General features: G+C 39.0%; 1 pseudogene; it reads left to right on the top strand.

The window, feature by feature from the left end:
- Positions 1-8838: 8838 nt before the first annotated feature.
- LOC149542850 (putative 12-oxophytodienoate reductase 10) overlaps positions 8839-13160 on the top strand; it is a 90605-nt pseudogene continuing 86283 nt past the window's right edge.

The raw sequence follows: 13160 nt of genomic DNA on the forward strand, positions 1-13160 counted from the left end.
TTTTCAATTTTGCTATCTTCCTCTTACCTTTATTTACCACCTGTGGAAGCTTAATTTCTAGCTCTACTTTGGCCTTTGCTTCATTAAAAGCTCCAAAGATGGGTAAATTTGGATCTATAGGCTCATTCACTAGGTCTTCAATTATCTCCTTAGTTTCATCAATATTAACCTCATAAGGAAGAGGTTTCACCCATATAGTTCTAGCCCTAACTGCCTGAATGTACACTCTATCATAGTCAACCATGAAAAAACCATCATCCTTATAGTCTTCAACTAGTTTTGGTAGAATTCAGAACCCATTACTTATCTTTTCCTTTAAAATTTTAAAATATCCATCCATTATACTATCAAAATTCTCATCCATTTCTACAATAAACTCATTAATCTAGTAGAAAACTGCTGGAGTATCCTTTCTCCATCCTTTGGAAGGGAAAAAAATTTGTACATAAAAGAACAAATAGGTTAACAAAGAACCAAATTTGCACAGATTATTCTTAGAGGTCCTTATAGTATCCATGTTCTTGTTCAAATGTTTTACCATCAAATCTACCAAATCATATTCCAAGTTCTTCTTTACTACGACACACTATTCAATTGACTAGATCTGTATATCTTATACACAATGATATGAATGCACAACTTAAGTTCTACATCAGATACACTGCTAATCTTCAGTCCTCTACCATCCCACTCGGCTAGGGTTTTCTTCTATAGCTTATTCCAACCTAGGGTTTTGGTAACTTTGACCTTTTTGAGCATAGGGAGACCCATGATACTATGAATCATTTTTGTCATTATTAATATTGGCTATTCTAACCACAACTGACCATTATGCACATGGATCAAAATATAACTAATCCATTTGATTTGGAAGTTTCTTGGCAAGTGCAGAATGTGGGTCAAGCCTTTCTCCTCTAGATGCTTATGCTTAGGTTTGAGGGTTCCATCCACACACAATTCTCCTAGGGCACTATCCATTTCTAGGGTTCTAATTTTTTGCACAACACATTTGAAATGAGTATGAATATCATTAATGAGAAGTACCTTTGATAGAATTTGTGACTAAGCTCCATTAGGGTTGAGTGATTCCATAATTGTTGGCACCACTTTGAAATTTGGGGCCTTCCATTTGACACCTCACACTAACATCTCTAAACCTTTCTTTGTCTTGCTATTGCTATTGGTGGATGCCATGGTTGCTTAGTAGACTAAGAGAAACTTTGCTACAAACTCTTCTGAAGATCACTTGGATGCTCTGAAAATAGCTTTGCTCTGGATATACTAAAATTTGCAGTGAAAATGAAATAAAAATTCTACCTTTTTGATGAAAATTAATCCATTAATGCTTGGTATGATGAGAGCCATAGTGCTTGATAGGCTATCATCCACTATCTATCCAAGTAACTTAGTAGAACTTTGTAACTCCGTGACCAAACAAAACTTTGTTACTCTCGACCTTGCTCGATATAACTTAACCTCACTCAATGAATGTTGATGCTAAACTTCTATGATCCCTCTGTATCTAAAATACTAATTTAGATCTTTCCTTCCAAAATTTGATCTGGCTTTCTTGATAGATTTTGGAATCCACTACTATCTCATCTGCTTCTTGATGTTATCAACTTTGTCTTTCTTTCATCTTTAACTCTACCTATATTCATGCAATTCTTAGCTATATGATCAAGTTTAGTAGACGTATAACATCTTATTGTAGTATCCTTCTTTCTTAGGTGATGCCTTGCACAATTTATGCCAATGTGTCCATATTATCCATAGTAATGACATCTACACAAAGTATTGTAGTCCCCACCAAATATTGCCTTTACAAATTGTTCAGCTAGATTGAATGGTTTAGATTTGCACTCAAATGCCTTATGACCTTGTTTCTTGCATTTGTGACATTTACCTTCAAACTTTGGTTTCTCCTTGCATTCATTAGCTCTATGACTATCTTGACTACAATTGTAGCATTTTCCATTAATTTTTTCCTTTCCATTGCTCCAACATTTGTTTGATGTATGACATATCTTACCATAGTGAGTGCAAATTGGTCTTTGATTTCTTAGAGCACCTTGTTTGGAGGATTCACCTTCTTCTTTATATCCAAGTCCTACTTAACCCTTTTTTCTATAAAGATAAAGCCCACTTTTCTGATTCAATTGATCCATGTCTGCTTGGGATTTCATTATTCTTTCATTGAGTTGCTTCTTAGAATATAGATCAACTTTTAATCTTTCACTAATTTGTCTTTCAATTCTTAAATCATTCTTAGCCTTTCATTTTCAGATCTTAGACTCATGATTTCCTCATTTGCATTGGAGAGCTAATTGATAAGACTTTCTTGCTGAAGGGATTGATTTTGAGTTTCATTATTTCTTGTCTCCAAGTCTTCATTTTCCTTATTCCTTTCTTCCAAAATTTCACACAAACTTATTGACTGAATTTCTTGTTCTCTTTTCAGTTTTATTACCTCTTCCTATAGGGAGCCATTCTTTTCTAAGAGTTCTTTGATTGCCTTATTTTCTTCATCTGAACTACTTGAAGGGAAAAGTCTTCAATCTTTTCTTCAACATACTGATGGTCATTCATTTCTTTTGCAAGTTCTTTCCTTGTTTTTAGGGATTTGGAAAGATGCTCTTTTTCTTCCTTGAGTTGAGTTATGGCCATCTTTAGATCTAGCTTTTCATTGTCAATAGCTTTGTCAAGTCTGAATATCTCCATTGTCCTAGATCTTTGCTCAAGCTGTCAAACTTTATCCTAAGAAACACAAAGCTTTGATACCAATCATTAGAAATAATCAAGACTACCTAGGTTACTAAGAAGTGAGGGGTGAATTAGTAACCTCACCATTTTAAACTAATTTAGCACATGATAATATAATCCTTTCACCATTAATTGATCTAATCTACTGCATGCATGAGAAAATTGAAAGATAAACATTCATGGCACATGAACACAATATTTGGTGTCCCATAAACCTTCCAAATAGAAAGTAAAACTAGGGTGGGGATGATGCCCACAAAAATTCAATATTATAGTATAAAGTTAGCCTATTAAAGCTTATAATGATCACTTTTGATGATCTACACTATTAGGAGTAATTAGGACTGCTAGGTCCACCTTGTTAGAGGTTTTACAAACATACAATGAAGTATGCACTCTATTAAGAGATTCAATGAAAAGACTATTAAGTCTACCCTATTAAAGGATTTAGAAACTGATTCACCTGTTAGGATGAAATAGTAGATTTGACATACAACTTGATTTCTAATTAGATCCTTGAAATGTTGATCACCTCTTGTGATAGATAAAACTTTACTACACCTGATTTGACCTTGCTATCTGCCTTTCTCTGCTGTTGATTTACATTCGCATTCACTCTTCTTAAAACATTACTTCACTCTTACACACTTGAATATGATACAATACATTCCATATATGCCATCCCAATTCTCATATTTACAAGGTTGGCTAAAACACATGTTAATAGAAATATTACTGAGTTAGCCCAAATGTAGAAACTTAGGTTCAATAAGCTAACTTGGTGACCTTTTAATACTCAACATCCATTGCATTACTCAACATCATTATGCATTCAGAAGAGGTAGAGGCTCAGTCCATACTAATCACTCAATGTAGCTTTTGAACTTAGTGAACATTAGAGACTCTGTGGATATAGTGTAACTCGATAGAAATTGAATTCTATGTTTACCTTACTTTCACTTGGTAAACATTTCTCATCACATCACTTAGTAGACATTGGCATCACATCATAGAAACTAATGACTTGGTAGACACTGTGAAGCTTGGTAACCATTGACTACTTGGTGATAACTATTGGACTTCATACTGGCTATTTTCGCTCGGTAGCCTCTGGAACGCTTAGTGTGAACTGTGAAACCTGGTAACCATTGGAATGCTCAACAAACACTATAGACTAAATGATGAACTAGTAACTGTGTATGTGAATTTAGTGATGTTAGAAAAAAAATTAAATAAACAAAGCATTCACAAAACCAAACTAACAAAACATATAAAAAGAGAAAAAGTGAGGTTTTCAAATGAGAATATGAGCCATGGATAGGCTCTCTCAATAAGGATGATCACTTGATTTGTAGATGTGTCCTTTGATATGGATGTATGCTCAATTGCTTCAATGTTAGAGATGGATAATGGAAAATTGGTAGCCTTGTGAGCTCTCAATTTGGCATTATGAGGGTATGGTTGATGGCTTTGTTTCTCAAAATGACATTATGGCTTTGCATGAAGGATTGTGTTTTTCAAACTAGCATGATAACTTTACTAAATGGATTGTGCTTAAAATGGCTTGGGAGGGGATTCCTTAAATAGGCAAAGGGCTTGAGGGATCAAGGGCTAGGATGCAAGGATGGGAGAAATCTTATGGAAGGTTTAGATTGAATGAGAGGAGAGCACATGGATTGTGCTTCCTTATAGCCAATTAGGGAGTGACACATGTCATAGGGTCATTGGTCAGAGCAAGAGGGGTTGAGGGGTCAACAAAGGAGGCTCAAAGCTCATAAAGACCCTCATAATGGCTTGTAAGAGAAATGAATGGGCTTGTAAGAGTCATTTATGGCTTTGTAAGAGCTTTTATGGCTTGGTGGTTGGGATATTTTGAGGGGAGACTTTGGCTTGATTTAGGAAAGTCTTAAGCTTGCTTAGGAATGTGCAAATGATTAGAGTATGGGTTAGGCTTGGGTTAGGATTAGTTTAGGGATGTTCAAGTGGATGGTATTGATGAGGGTGGGTGAGTTAGTGGTTAAGCTTAGTTCGTATGGGTGGATGGGGTGGATTAGGCTAAATGGAGGATTTAGGATAGTTTAGGGGCTATTAGATTTGAGGGTTTTATTTATTAAAGTGATTTTAATAAATTTGGGATTTGGAATTAGATAGGAGAATATGATTTAATTGATAAATGATAGGTTATTTGATTTATCAATTAGGACTATAGATGATTAATTAAATTAATCAGCTAGGGGATGGAAAATGATTAATTAAATATGAATTTAATTAATGATGTCTTTAGAGATAGCTAAATAGGATTACCAAAGCAGTGTAATCAAATTTAGGTGTTTACATTTTTCCCCTCTTTGACATAGTGTTGAGACAACACTATTTCAAAGAAGTTCAAATGGAGACAACATGAGGAAGATGTTTTAGCAACAAGGTTACCCCAGTCTCAAATAAGAAGAGGAGAGACTAGACTTAGAGATGCCTCCTCAAGAAGGCAGTGGAGAGAGAAGACAAGGCTTGATGACTTCTTGAAAAGCAAAAGAATTCAAGATGAGCAGAGACATAGATGGGCAAAGAGAAGGGGTTGAATTAGCTCAAATTCTTACTATAGGATAATGATAAAGAGAGGTCAGATGCACAAGCAGAAGCAAGCCTAAGATGATCTAGGATTGGGGGGGGGGGGGGGGGGATGAGAAGATAAAGTGGTTTGGATGGGGGAAGACTACAAAGAGAAGTATTACCACGTAGTTGAGCATGAGATTTAACATAAGACCAACTCTAACATTTAGCAAGGCCTGGTGACCAACTTTCTAGAGGATTGACAAACTGACTCAAAACAAACATGCAAGGATTGCCCCAGTATCACACATGAATCCCAGAGGAAGTAGTGTGGAAATGATACTAGGTAACCCACAAGCAGGAAAAAAAAACAAATAAAAGACCTGATCAAGACCTAGCACTTGAATTGCCCCATTCGTAGCACACCAGGATATAAAAGATCATGGCGACCGTGAGGAGGGAAAAAAAAAGATTGCTTGGAAAAGATATGGTAAGACCCAAAGGGAAAAATTCAAATCAAAAGAAAGTGAAAATTCAAAAGAGAACCATTGGCCAATGAGATGGGTAGGACAAGGTACTAATAGACCAAGATCGAACATGAGGAAAGCTATATCCTGCAAGGATCTATCAAAGAGCACCTAAGCTGGTGGATTTGGATGAGTGATCCATCTGGCAAGCTGAACTAAGATGTTGATCAAGGAAGAACTGAAATGAAAGCTGGATAGATATAATGGTATGGAGCAAAAGAGAATGGACAAGCTGATAGACCAAGATATGTTATAAGTATACAAAGTTGTTGTTTTTTGTTTGTGTGAGATGGGAATTTGTTTGAAGGGTGGGAGGACTGAGAGGGGTAGTTAAGGTACCAGGGTGGGCTATAAGGGGTGAAGAGGGGGCTAGAAGGGGTCATTTGCAGTCAGATTAAGGAGGAGATATTGTTAATTAGGAGCTCTGCAGCAGCAATTACGATGGTGGGTATTGCACGACTAGAGCATCGAGCAAACATAGTGCGATGAGTTTGAGTACGAGGGATGCCCAATTGATCGGTAGGGTCTAAAAACTCTTTGTGGATTTTGTTTATGCTTTTGGTAGAGCAGTCCTGCGAAGGTGGAAACACTATCCCGCAGGCATGGGTCCAGCGGGAACACGAGCGGGATCAGCAAAATTGCAATCTTGTGAAAAATAGCATCGGGGGATGATGCGGGGTTCAAATAGGTATTTGCAAGAACATGATCCTAGGGTGGGAAGATACGCGAAAATGGGATAGAGTCAGTGAGATCACGTCCCTGTGAAGAGGAACTTGATTCAAGTAGCACAAACATGTCCTCGAGCATTAAGGGTTTTGCATAGTAGGAAAGTGGGAAAAAGGGGACAGTATAGGAATGTGATCCCATAGGATCAAGGATCGATGGAATTTCCAGGTTGAGAGACTGCAGGAAAGTGCTAGCGAGATCAGGGTAAAAGGTCAAGGGTTAGAGAAGAGGCAACATTGTGATCCCGCTAGAAGATAGTTTTGCAAAAACATGGGAGGTTAGGCTTCACAAGAATGCTATTTTTGCAGAATAAAGGCAGAAGAAGTTGGGTTGAGGTAAGGGAGGGTGGGAGGATAAACAAGGAGATAGGAAAACTAATGATTGGATTTGTTTTGGTGGTGTGTAGTGGTCTTTGGATGCATTAGTGTCACGGGAGCGATGAGTAGAAGTGTTGCACACTGGAGAGATGCTACCATCAGTTGATTGGGTATAGATCAAGGTGATTAGGTTAGGCCACTTGGCTAGGTTGCCCCATACCTGCACCTACATGATGATGGTCATAGCACTGTATGAGAGATGACACAATGAGATAGCGATGTTCCACCTATCGATAGGGGAGATGATGGTGATGCTGGAGGATGTGTACTACTTATTCAGACTACCAGTGCAGGGGATGTCAGTCATGGTGACTAGAGAGATGATAGCAGAGGTGATTGTGTAGAGATTGGTGGGGCCCAGAGTAGAATATAGGATCCAAAGGGGATAGTTCACATTGGATGAGCATCTGGATCATGTGACGGTAGAGAGGTAGATCTACTTCTATGTTCTAGGGCTAGTTTTGGGTTACATTGCCCCAGATACAAGTGGTACAAGGGTGACACTAGCACTAATTCCACTAGTGATGGAGATTGTGGATGCGGGATGCCCAACAACATGGGGTTCTCTAATGTTGGCCAAGCTATACCGAGACCTACATCAGGTAGTGTACCAGGGCGATGGCTGACAGGGGAGGACTATTGGGTTCCCTACACTGTTACAAGTATGGGCATGGGAGCATATCACAGTGCTCAGGCCATTGAGGCACAGAGAGAGGTAGCTAGAGGAGCCAGTGGCATATAGTTGGGCGGAGCCATTGACATACCACCACATGGATTTAGTGGATTACTGGAGAGTGCAGATTGATGAGATAGTGATGGTGGTATGGAGGCCATATATGGGCCTAGGACCATGGGCAGAGGAGGGAGAGTAGCTCCTCTACATGATTTCTCCATGTTTTGTGTTTGAGAGATGGGAGTATGTGGCAGAGTAATATAGGCCAAATAGGGCACTGCGGTAGTAGGTGGCATTAGGGGATCCACACTAGTATCAGCAGGTCACACATGAGCCGGTGTCAATGTATGGGCCAGCCCTATCAAGGGATGGGTTATTGAGGGCATGGCGAGAGCTAGAGCTGTAGTAGTGGGATTGGTTTGGTGGGGCAGTAGATGCAGGCTCCACATAGGAGTACCGAGATACTTTTGTGAGGCCAAGACTAGTGGGGAGAGCATAGGGCATGAGGGCAGCAATGGTGGTAGGGGAGCTAGCTCGAGCATCTCTATAGGGGCATTATGTGGTGAGGGGGTTGCAGAAGCAAGAAACAATGGTTACACAGGAGGAGGAGCCAGCCTGACAGAGGAGGAGGGTGGGGAGGGGAGGAGAGGAGAGCTTAGCCAAAGAGGAGAGTGGAGGAGAGGGGAGCCCAACCAGAGAGGAGAGGAGAGGAGACACAGGGATAACAGAGGGCGATAGGGGAAGATGCAAGGGGATCATCTTTCAAGGGAGGATATGATGGATTGGTAGGTAGGTATGCCTCGCTAGAGTAGGCACATGCAGTGGTGAGCTAGCTACTCTAGGTAGAGCGAGATCAATTTAGACAGGAGCAGGATACAACCTAGGGGCAGGCAGACAAGGCAGGGGTAGAGGTGGGGAGGTTATAGATGGAGGTGGGCTAGGTGGAGGGGAGGTTGGATGCCATGACTATGGAGTGACAACGGGTGTAGGCTAGACTAGATGCCCTCCAGCAGGAGTGAGATAGGCTGGTGGTGGTGGGAGGAGGATTGGATGAGCTACGAAGACTGCAAGCAGAGATGGAGGAGTTGAGGGAGAGGGCTAGATTCTACCAAGGGAGGTACCATGCCATAGTGCTAGCATCACAGATTAAGCATTATAGGTAGTTGACTCAATTAGGGATAGCAGGTACCCACACAGGGATATAGGGAGGAGGGGAGAGTGTATGGAGCACTTGGGGGGAGAGTACAAGTGGGTCCTAGCATACAGGGAAGAGTTAGAGGGCAGGGCTGAGCCAGTAGCAGGGGAGGAGGCAGAGAGCTTTGGGATAGGGGGAGGTATGATGAGGCCACCGCTTCCACCACCACTAGCACCAGGGGTTAGGAGAGGGGCAGAGGAGGAGACTGATGATGCAGGGACAATGGGTTGAGCATCGATGAGCATGTGAGTCTTTTTGAGATATTGAGTATCATGTATATATCACTTTTTGAGACACATGGAGGTTTTTTTGTGAGCTCAGACCTGTTTGTATGATATGGACATTGTACATTGATGGACTTTTATTCTTTTATTCTTTCATTGATATATAGATCTGATGATTCTGGTGATATATGTGTTATGGACTGGTGGTGTTATGTATAGTGGTTGATAGTGATGTTTTGATGGTATTACTGATGATGGTGATGTAGGATGTGACATGTGCTATGATTTTATGATTGTGCTGACAGTTTTTGATGTAGGATGTGATTTTTGATGACATTGTATACGTGATATAATATGATTTTGATGTGATTCAGCTATGATAGTGTAGATATGATGCGATGTGATTTTTACTTATGATATCATAGATGTGATGTGATCCTTGATGACATGTTTTTCCTTATGCTATTGTAGATGTGATGATGATGAGATTTTCTATATGATAGATCTAATTGGTTTTTGATATGATCTTGATGATGTGATGTGGCTTATGATGGATGTGATGTGATCCTGGAAAATTAATTCCTTTAGAGAGTATGTGATATGATGTTGTGTGATGATAAGTACAAACTATAAAATAAGTGACAAATGTAAAATGAATCACCAACTAAAGGATAAACAATAGATTTATGATATGGAAAAGGAATATAATGTCATGGCACTTAGGATATGTTAACACAAACTAAAGATGGATCAAAGATTAAAACAAAAGAATTACAAAATAAAAGATGAAAATATGTAAAAAATGAAGTACAACTTAATGATGAACTACAATACTAAAATGAAACCTATACCAATAATGAATGACTATAATTCTAAAATGAATCATAATCTAATGATGAGAAGCTATGCTAAAATGATTGATAATCTAATGATGAATGACTATTCTAAAAATGAACTAAAAGAGAGAACAATAAAATTATGATATGCTAAAAAGAACACAAACTAAAAGATGCACCTAGGATTTATGATAAGTAGGCGAGAAATAACATAAAAGACTTAATGTGATGATACTCTAGGATGTGAGAAAAGATACAAGCTATGATACAACATACAAGATTTTAGGAGATGCAAGACAAACAATGATGGTGGAATAAGATAACCAATGTTTTGAATTATGATAGCATTGTATGATATGAAAAGTGTTCATAGAAGATACTAAATCTAAGAAGAATAATGTTTAGAAAAAGAGTGACCAGAAAACTTGCAGTCAGGAGGATAGCAGAGATTTTTTTTAGAGCTAGGATAGTAACTTATGATAGGGATCACATCATGAGAAAGAATAAGGATTGATGTTCAAGGTTTTGAATGAAATGATTCTGAGGGTGGAAAAGTGATAGTTCAAGGAAGAGGGGTGATGACAAGGAGGAAGATACCAGGGGTTTCTAAAAATAAAATTGAGGCATAGGGGAAGCTTGAGCATGGGGTACTTTGTGAGGAAGTACCACTATGTAGTGTGAACACTTTAGTTGATATAGGATTGTTAGGGATCTGCCAAGGTTACTAAGAACTTCAAGGCCTTTTCCCCAAAATTTCATAGGACAGACTCAAACATGCATGCAAGGATTGCCCTAGCATCACACGAGTCTCAAAGAGATCAGTGTTGGAATGATGCTGGATGATCCACAAGAAAACAAGATTACCCAAGTGCATCATGTTTTATAAAAAGATGAAAACATATTGGAAATATGCAACGATAATATCAAACTGACTCACAAGCAACAAAAAGACTGTGATCAAAACTGACCTCCTTTGTTGTCCTAGTCAAAACACACCATGATATGAAATGATCATGGTGATCTTGAGGAGGAAACAACAAAAGATACGTGGAAACAATCAACCCAAAAAGACACAACAAAAGATTTTGCAAAGTGAAAAAGGAACCTTTTGTCAAAGGGATCAACTGATGGGTTACAACAAGATCAGGATAGTATGTACAAGTATGACTAGTTAAGGACATGGGAGCTCATGAGTAGATAGCAAAACATAGTAGTAGGTATATGCATGATTGGGGAAAGCTCAGGATGAGGAGATAGCATTATTATAATAGATGGTTTTGGTTAGGTGGGATTATGTAAAGCGTGATTTATGTACAAGGGTCTGAATATTGTTGTATTCACATAGGTATGGTACATGGGAGACAAGGGTTAGTGTAGAGGTATGAGACACATGTTATATGGGCTATATATGCTACACATGGTAAAGTACATGGATAAAAAGCACTTAATAGGGTAGATCTAGTAGATTACAATGGTGGGATACATCGAGGATGATACATGGGATTCTATACTACCAGGATGAGGTGGGATGTTGGTATGGTGCAAAGTGCTAGAGGGTGATGTTGTGAAGCATGATGAATAACAATAAGGAACACCTTGGAAAAAGTGGGGGGGGGGATGAGTGATATATTATGGAGGAGTGATAAAGGGGTGTGTGTCAATGATAGATAATGGAAGAGCTGTAGTACACCTGGTTCCTATTTGCTAGGTTTTCACTAGGGACCTATCCAAGGTGCTTGAATTGCCAAGTTTTCACCATTGGATGCTTTATTTTTATTTTATGCCCTTTTTTTTTCTTTCCTTGATTTGAAAATTTTGTCCTTAGGTGAAGAATTTCTTGAGGTGAATAATGTTGGTAGGATCATTTAGGACTTCACCCTCAAGGGTAGATAGTTGATAGGCTCATGAGCCAAAAAGATGTCATAACCACATAAGGACCAAGCTAGGTGGGCTCAAACTTGCCTTTCTTTTCTTTGTCAGCTTGAACCTTCATATTCTCTTTAAGGACCATGTCACCTTCTTGAAAACTACACGGATGGACTTTCCTATTGAAATTGCACCTATGGAAACTTTGATAGACTATGAGATGGTCGTAGGCCTTTTGCCTTTTTTCATCAAGTAGGTCAAGTTGAGTAAGTCGAGCCACTCTATATTCCTCATCAAATATTTGTCCTCAAAGAGAAATGCAAAGTGATGGGAGTTCAACCTCAATAGGTAAGATTGCTTTAGCACCATAGACCAAGGAGTATGGAGTTGTGCCAGTGGCTATATGGAATGAAGTATGGTATGCCCATAGGGTGGGATTAATTTGCAAATTCCAATCACGACCAGAGTCATTGAAAACTTTCTTGAAGATTTTGAGGAGGGTCTTATTAGTTGACTTAGCCTAACCATTACCTTGTGAGAAATATGGGCTCGAGAAGTGGTGGTGGATGCAGAGGGAAGTGCACAATTCTTCCATATTTAATTTTTCAAAATTACCTCCTTGGTCTATGAAAATGGTAGCTAGGATGCCAAAGTGACATATGATATGATACAATATAAACTTGGACACCTAAACTCCTATGGCAGTAACAAGGGGAACTGCTTTGACCCACTTAGTGAAATAATTAGTGGTGGTGATTATCCACTTGTGCCCTTCTGAAGAAAGTGGCACGATAAGACCAACAAGATCAAATCCCTAGCAGGAAAAAGGCCATGGTGGTGCAATGGGTTTCAAGTCTTGTGCTAGAGCCTGGATCAAATTAGCATATTATTGACGAGGTAAACATCGTTTCAAAAATTCACATGCATCCTATTCTAGAGTAGGCCAATAATATCCAACCTAAAGGATCTGCTTTACTAGCACCATCTCGCTCATGTGAGCACCACAAAGTCTAGCGTGTACCTCTTTGAGAGCCATCATAGCCTCATTTTGATCTAAACATCGAGAGAGATCATGATAACCATGATGATATAGGGTTTGGGTGATGATAGTGTAATGGAAAGCTTTGTGAATAAGGTTTGGGTGTTGGGTTCATGTGAGGTGAGGAGATATGATAACATTTAGTAGGTAAGCATGAATTTTGTGGTACCATGGAGATTGGGGACCAACCAAGATACAGACCCTAGTTGATTCATCATTCTCATATGTAAGTTCGTGCAACTTCTCAACCAAGTAATCATACTGCGTAGCTTCATGTGGTATTTCCAAGAGAGAACCAATATTAGCCATAGCATCAGCTGCCTTATTATGGAGTCTAGGTATCTGTATGAATTGGATATGAGTGAAATTCTCCTTTAGTTGATC

The sequence above is a fragment of the Cupressus sempervirens genome, chromosome 8 (assembly GCF_028749045.1).
Source record: "Cupressus sempervirens isolate cs-2001-9-10 chromosome 8, ASM2874904v1, whole genome shotgun sequence".
NCBI classification, from domain to species: domain Eukaryota; kingdom Viridiplantae; phylum Streptophyta; class Pinopsida; order Cupressales; family Cupressaceae; genus Cupressus; species Cupressus sempervirens.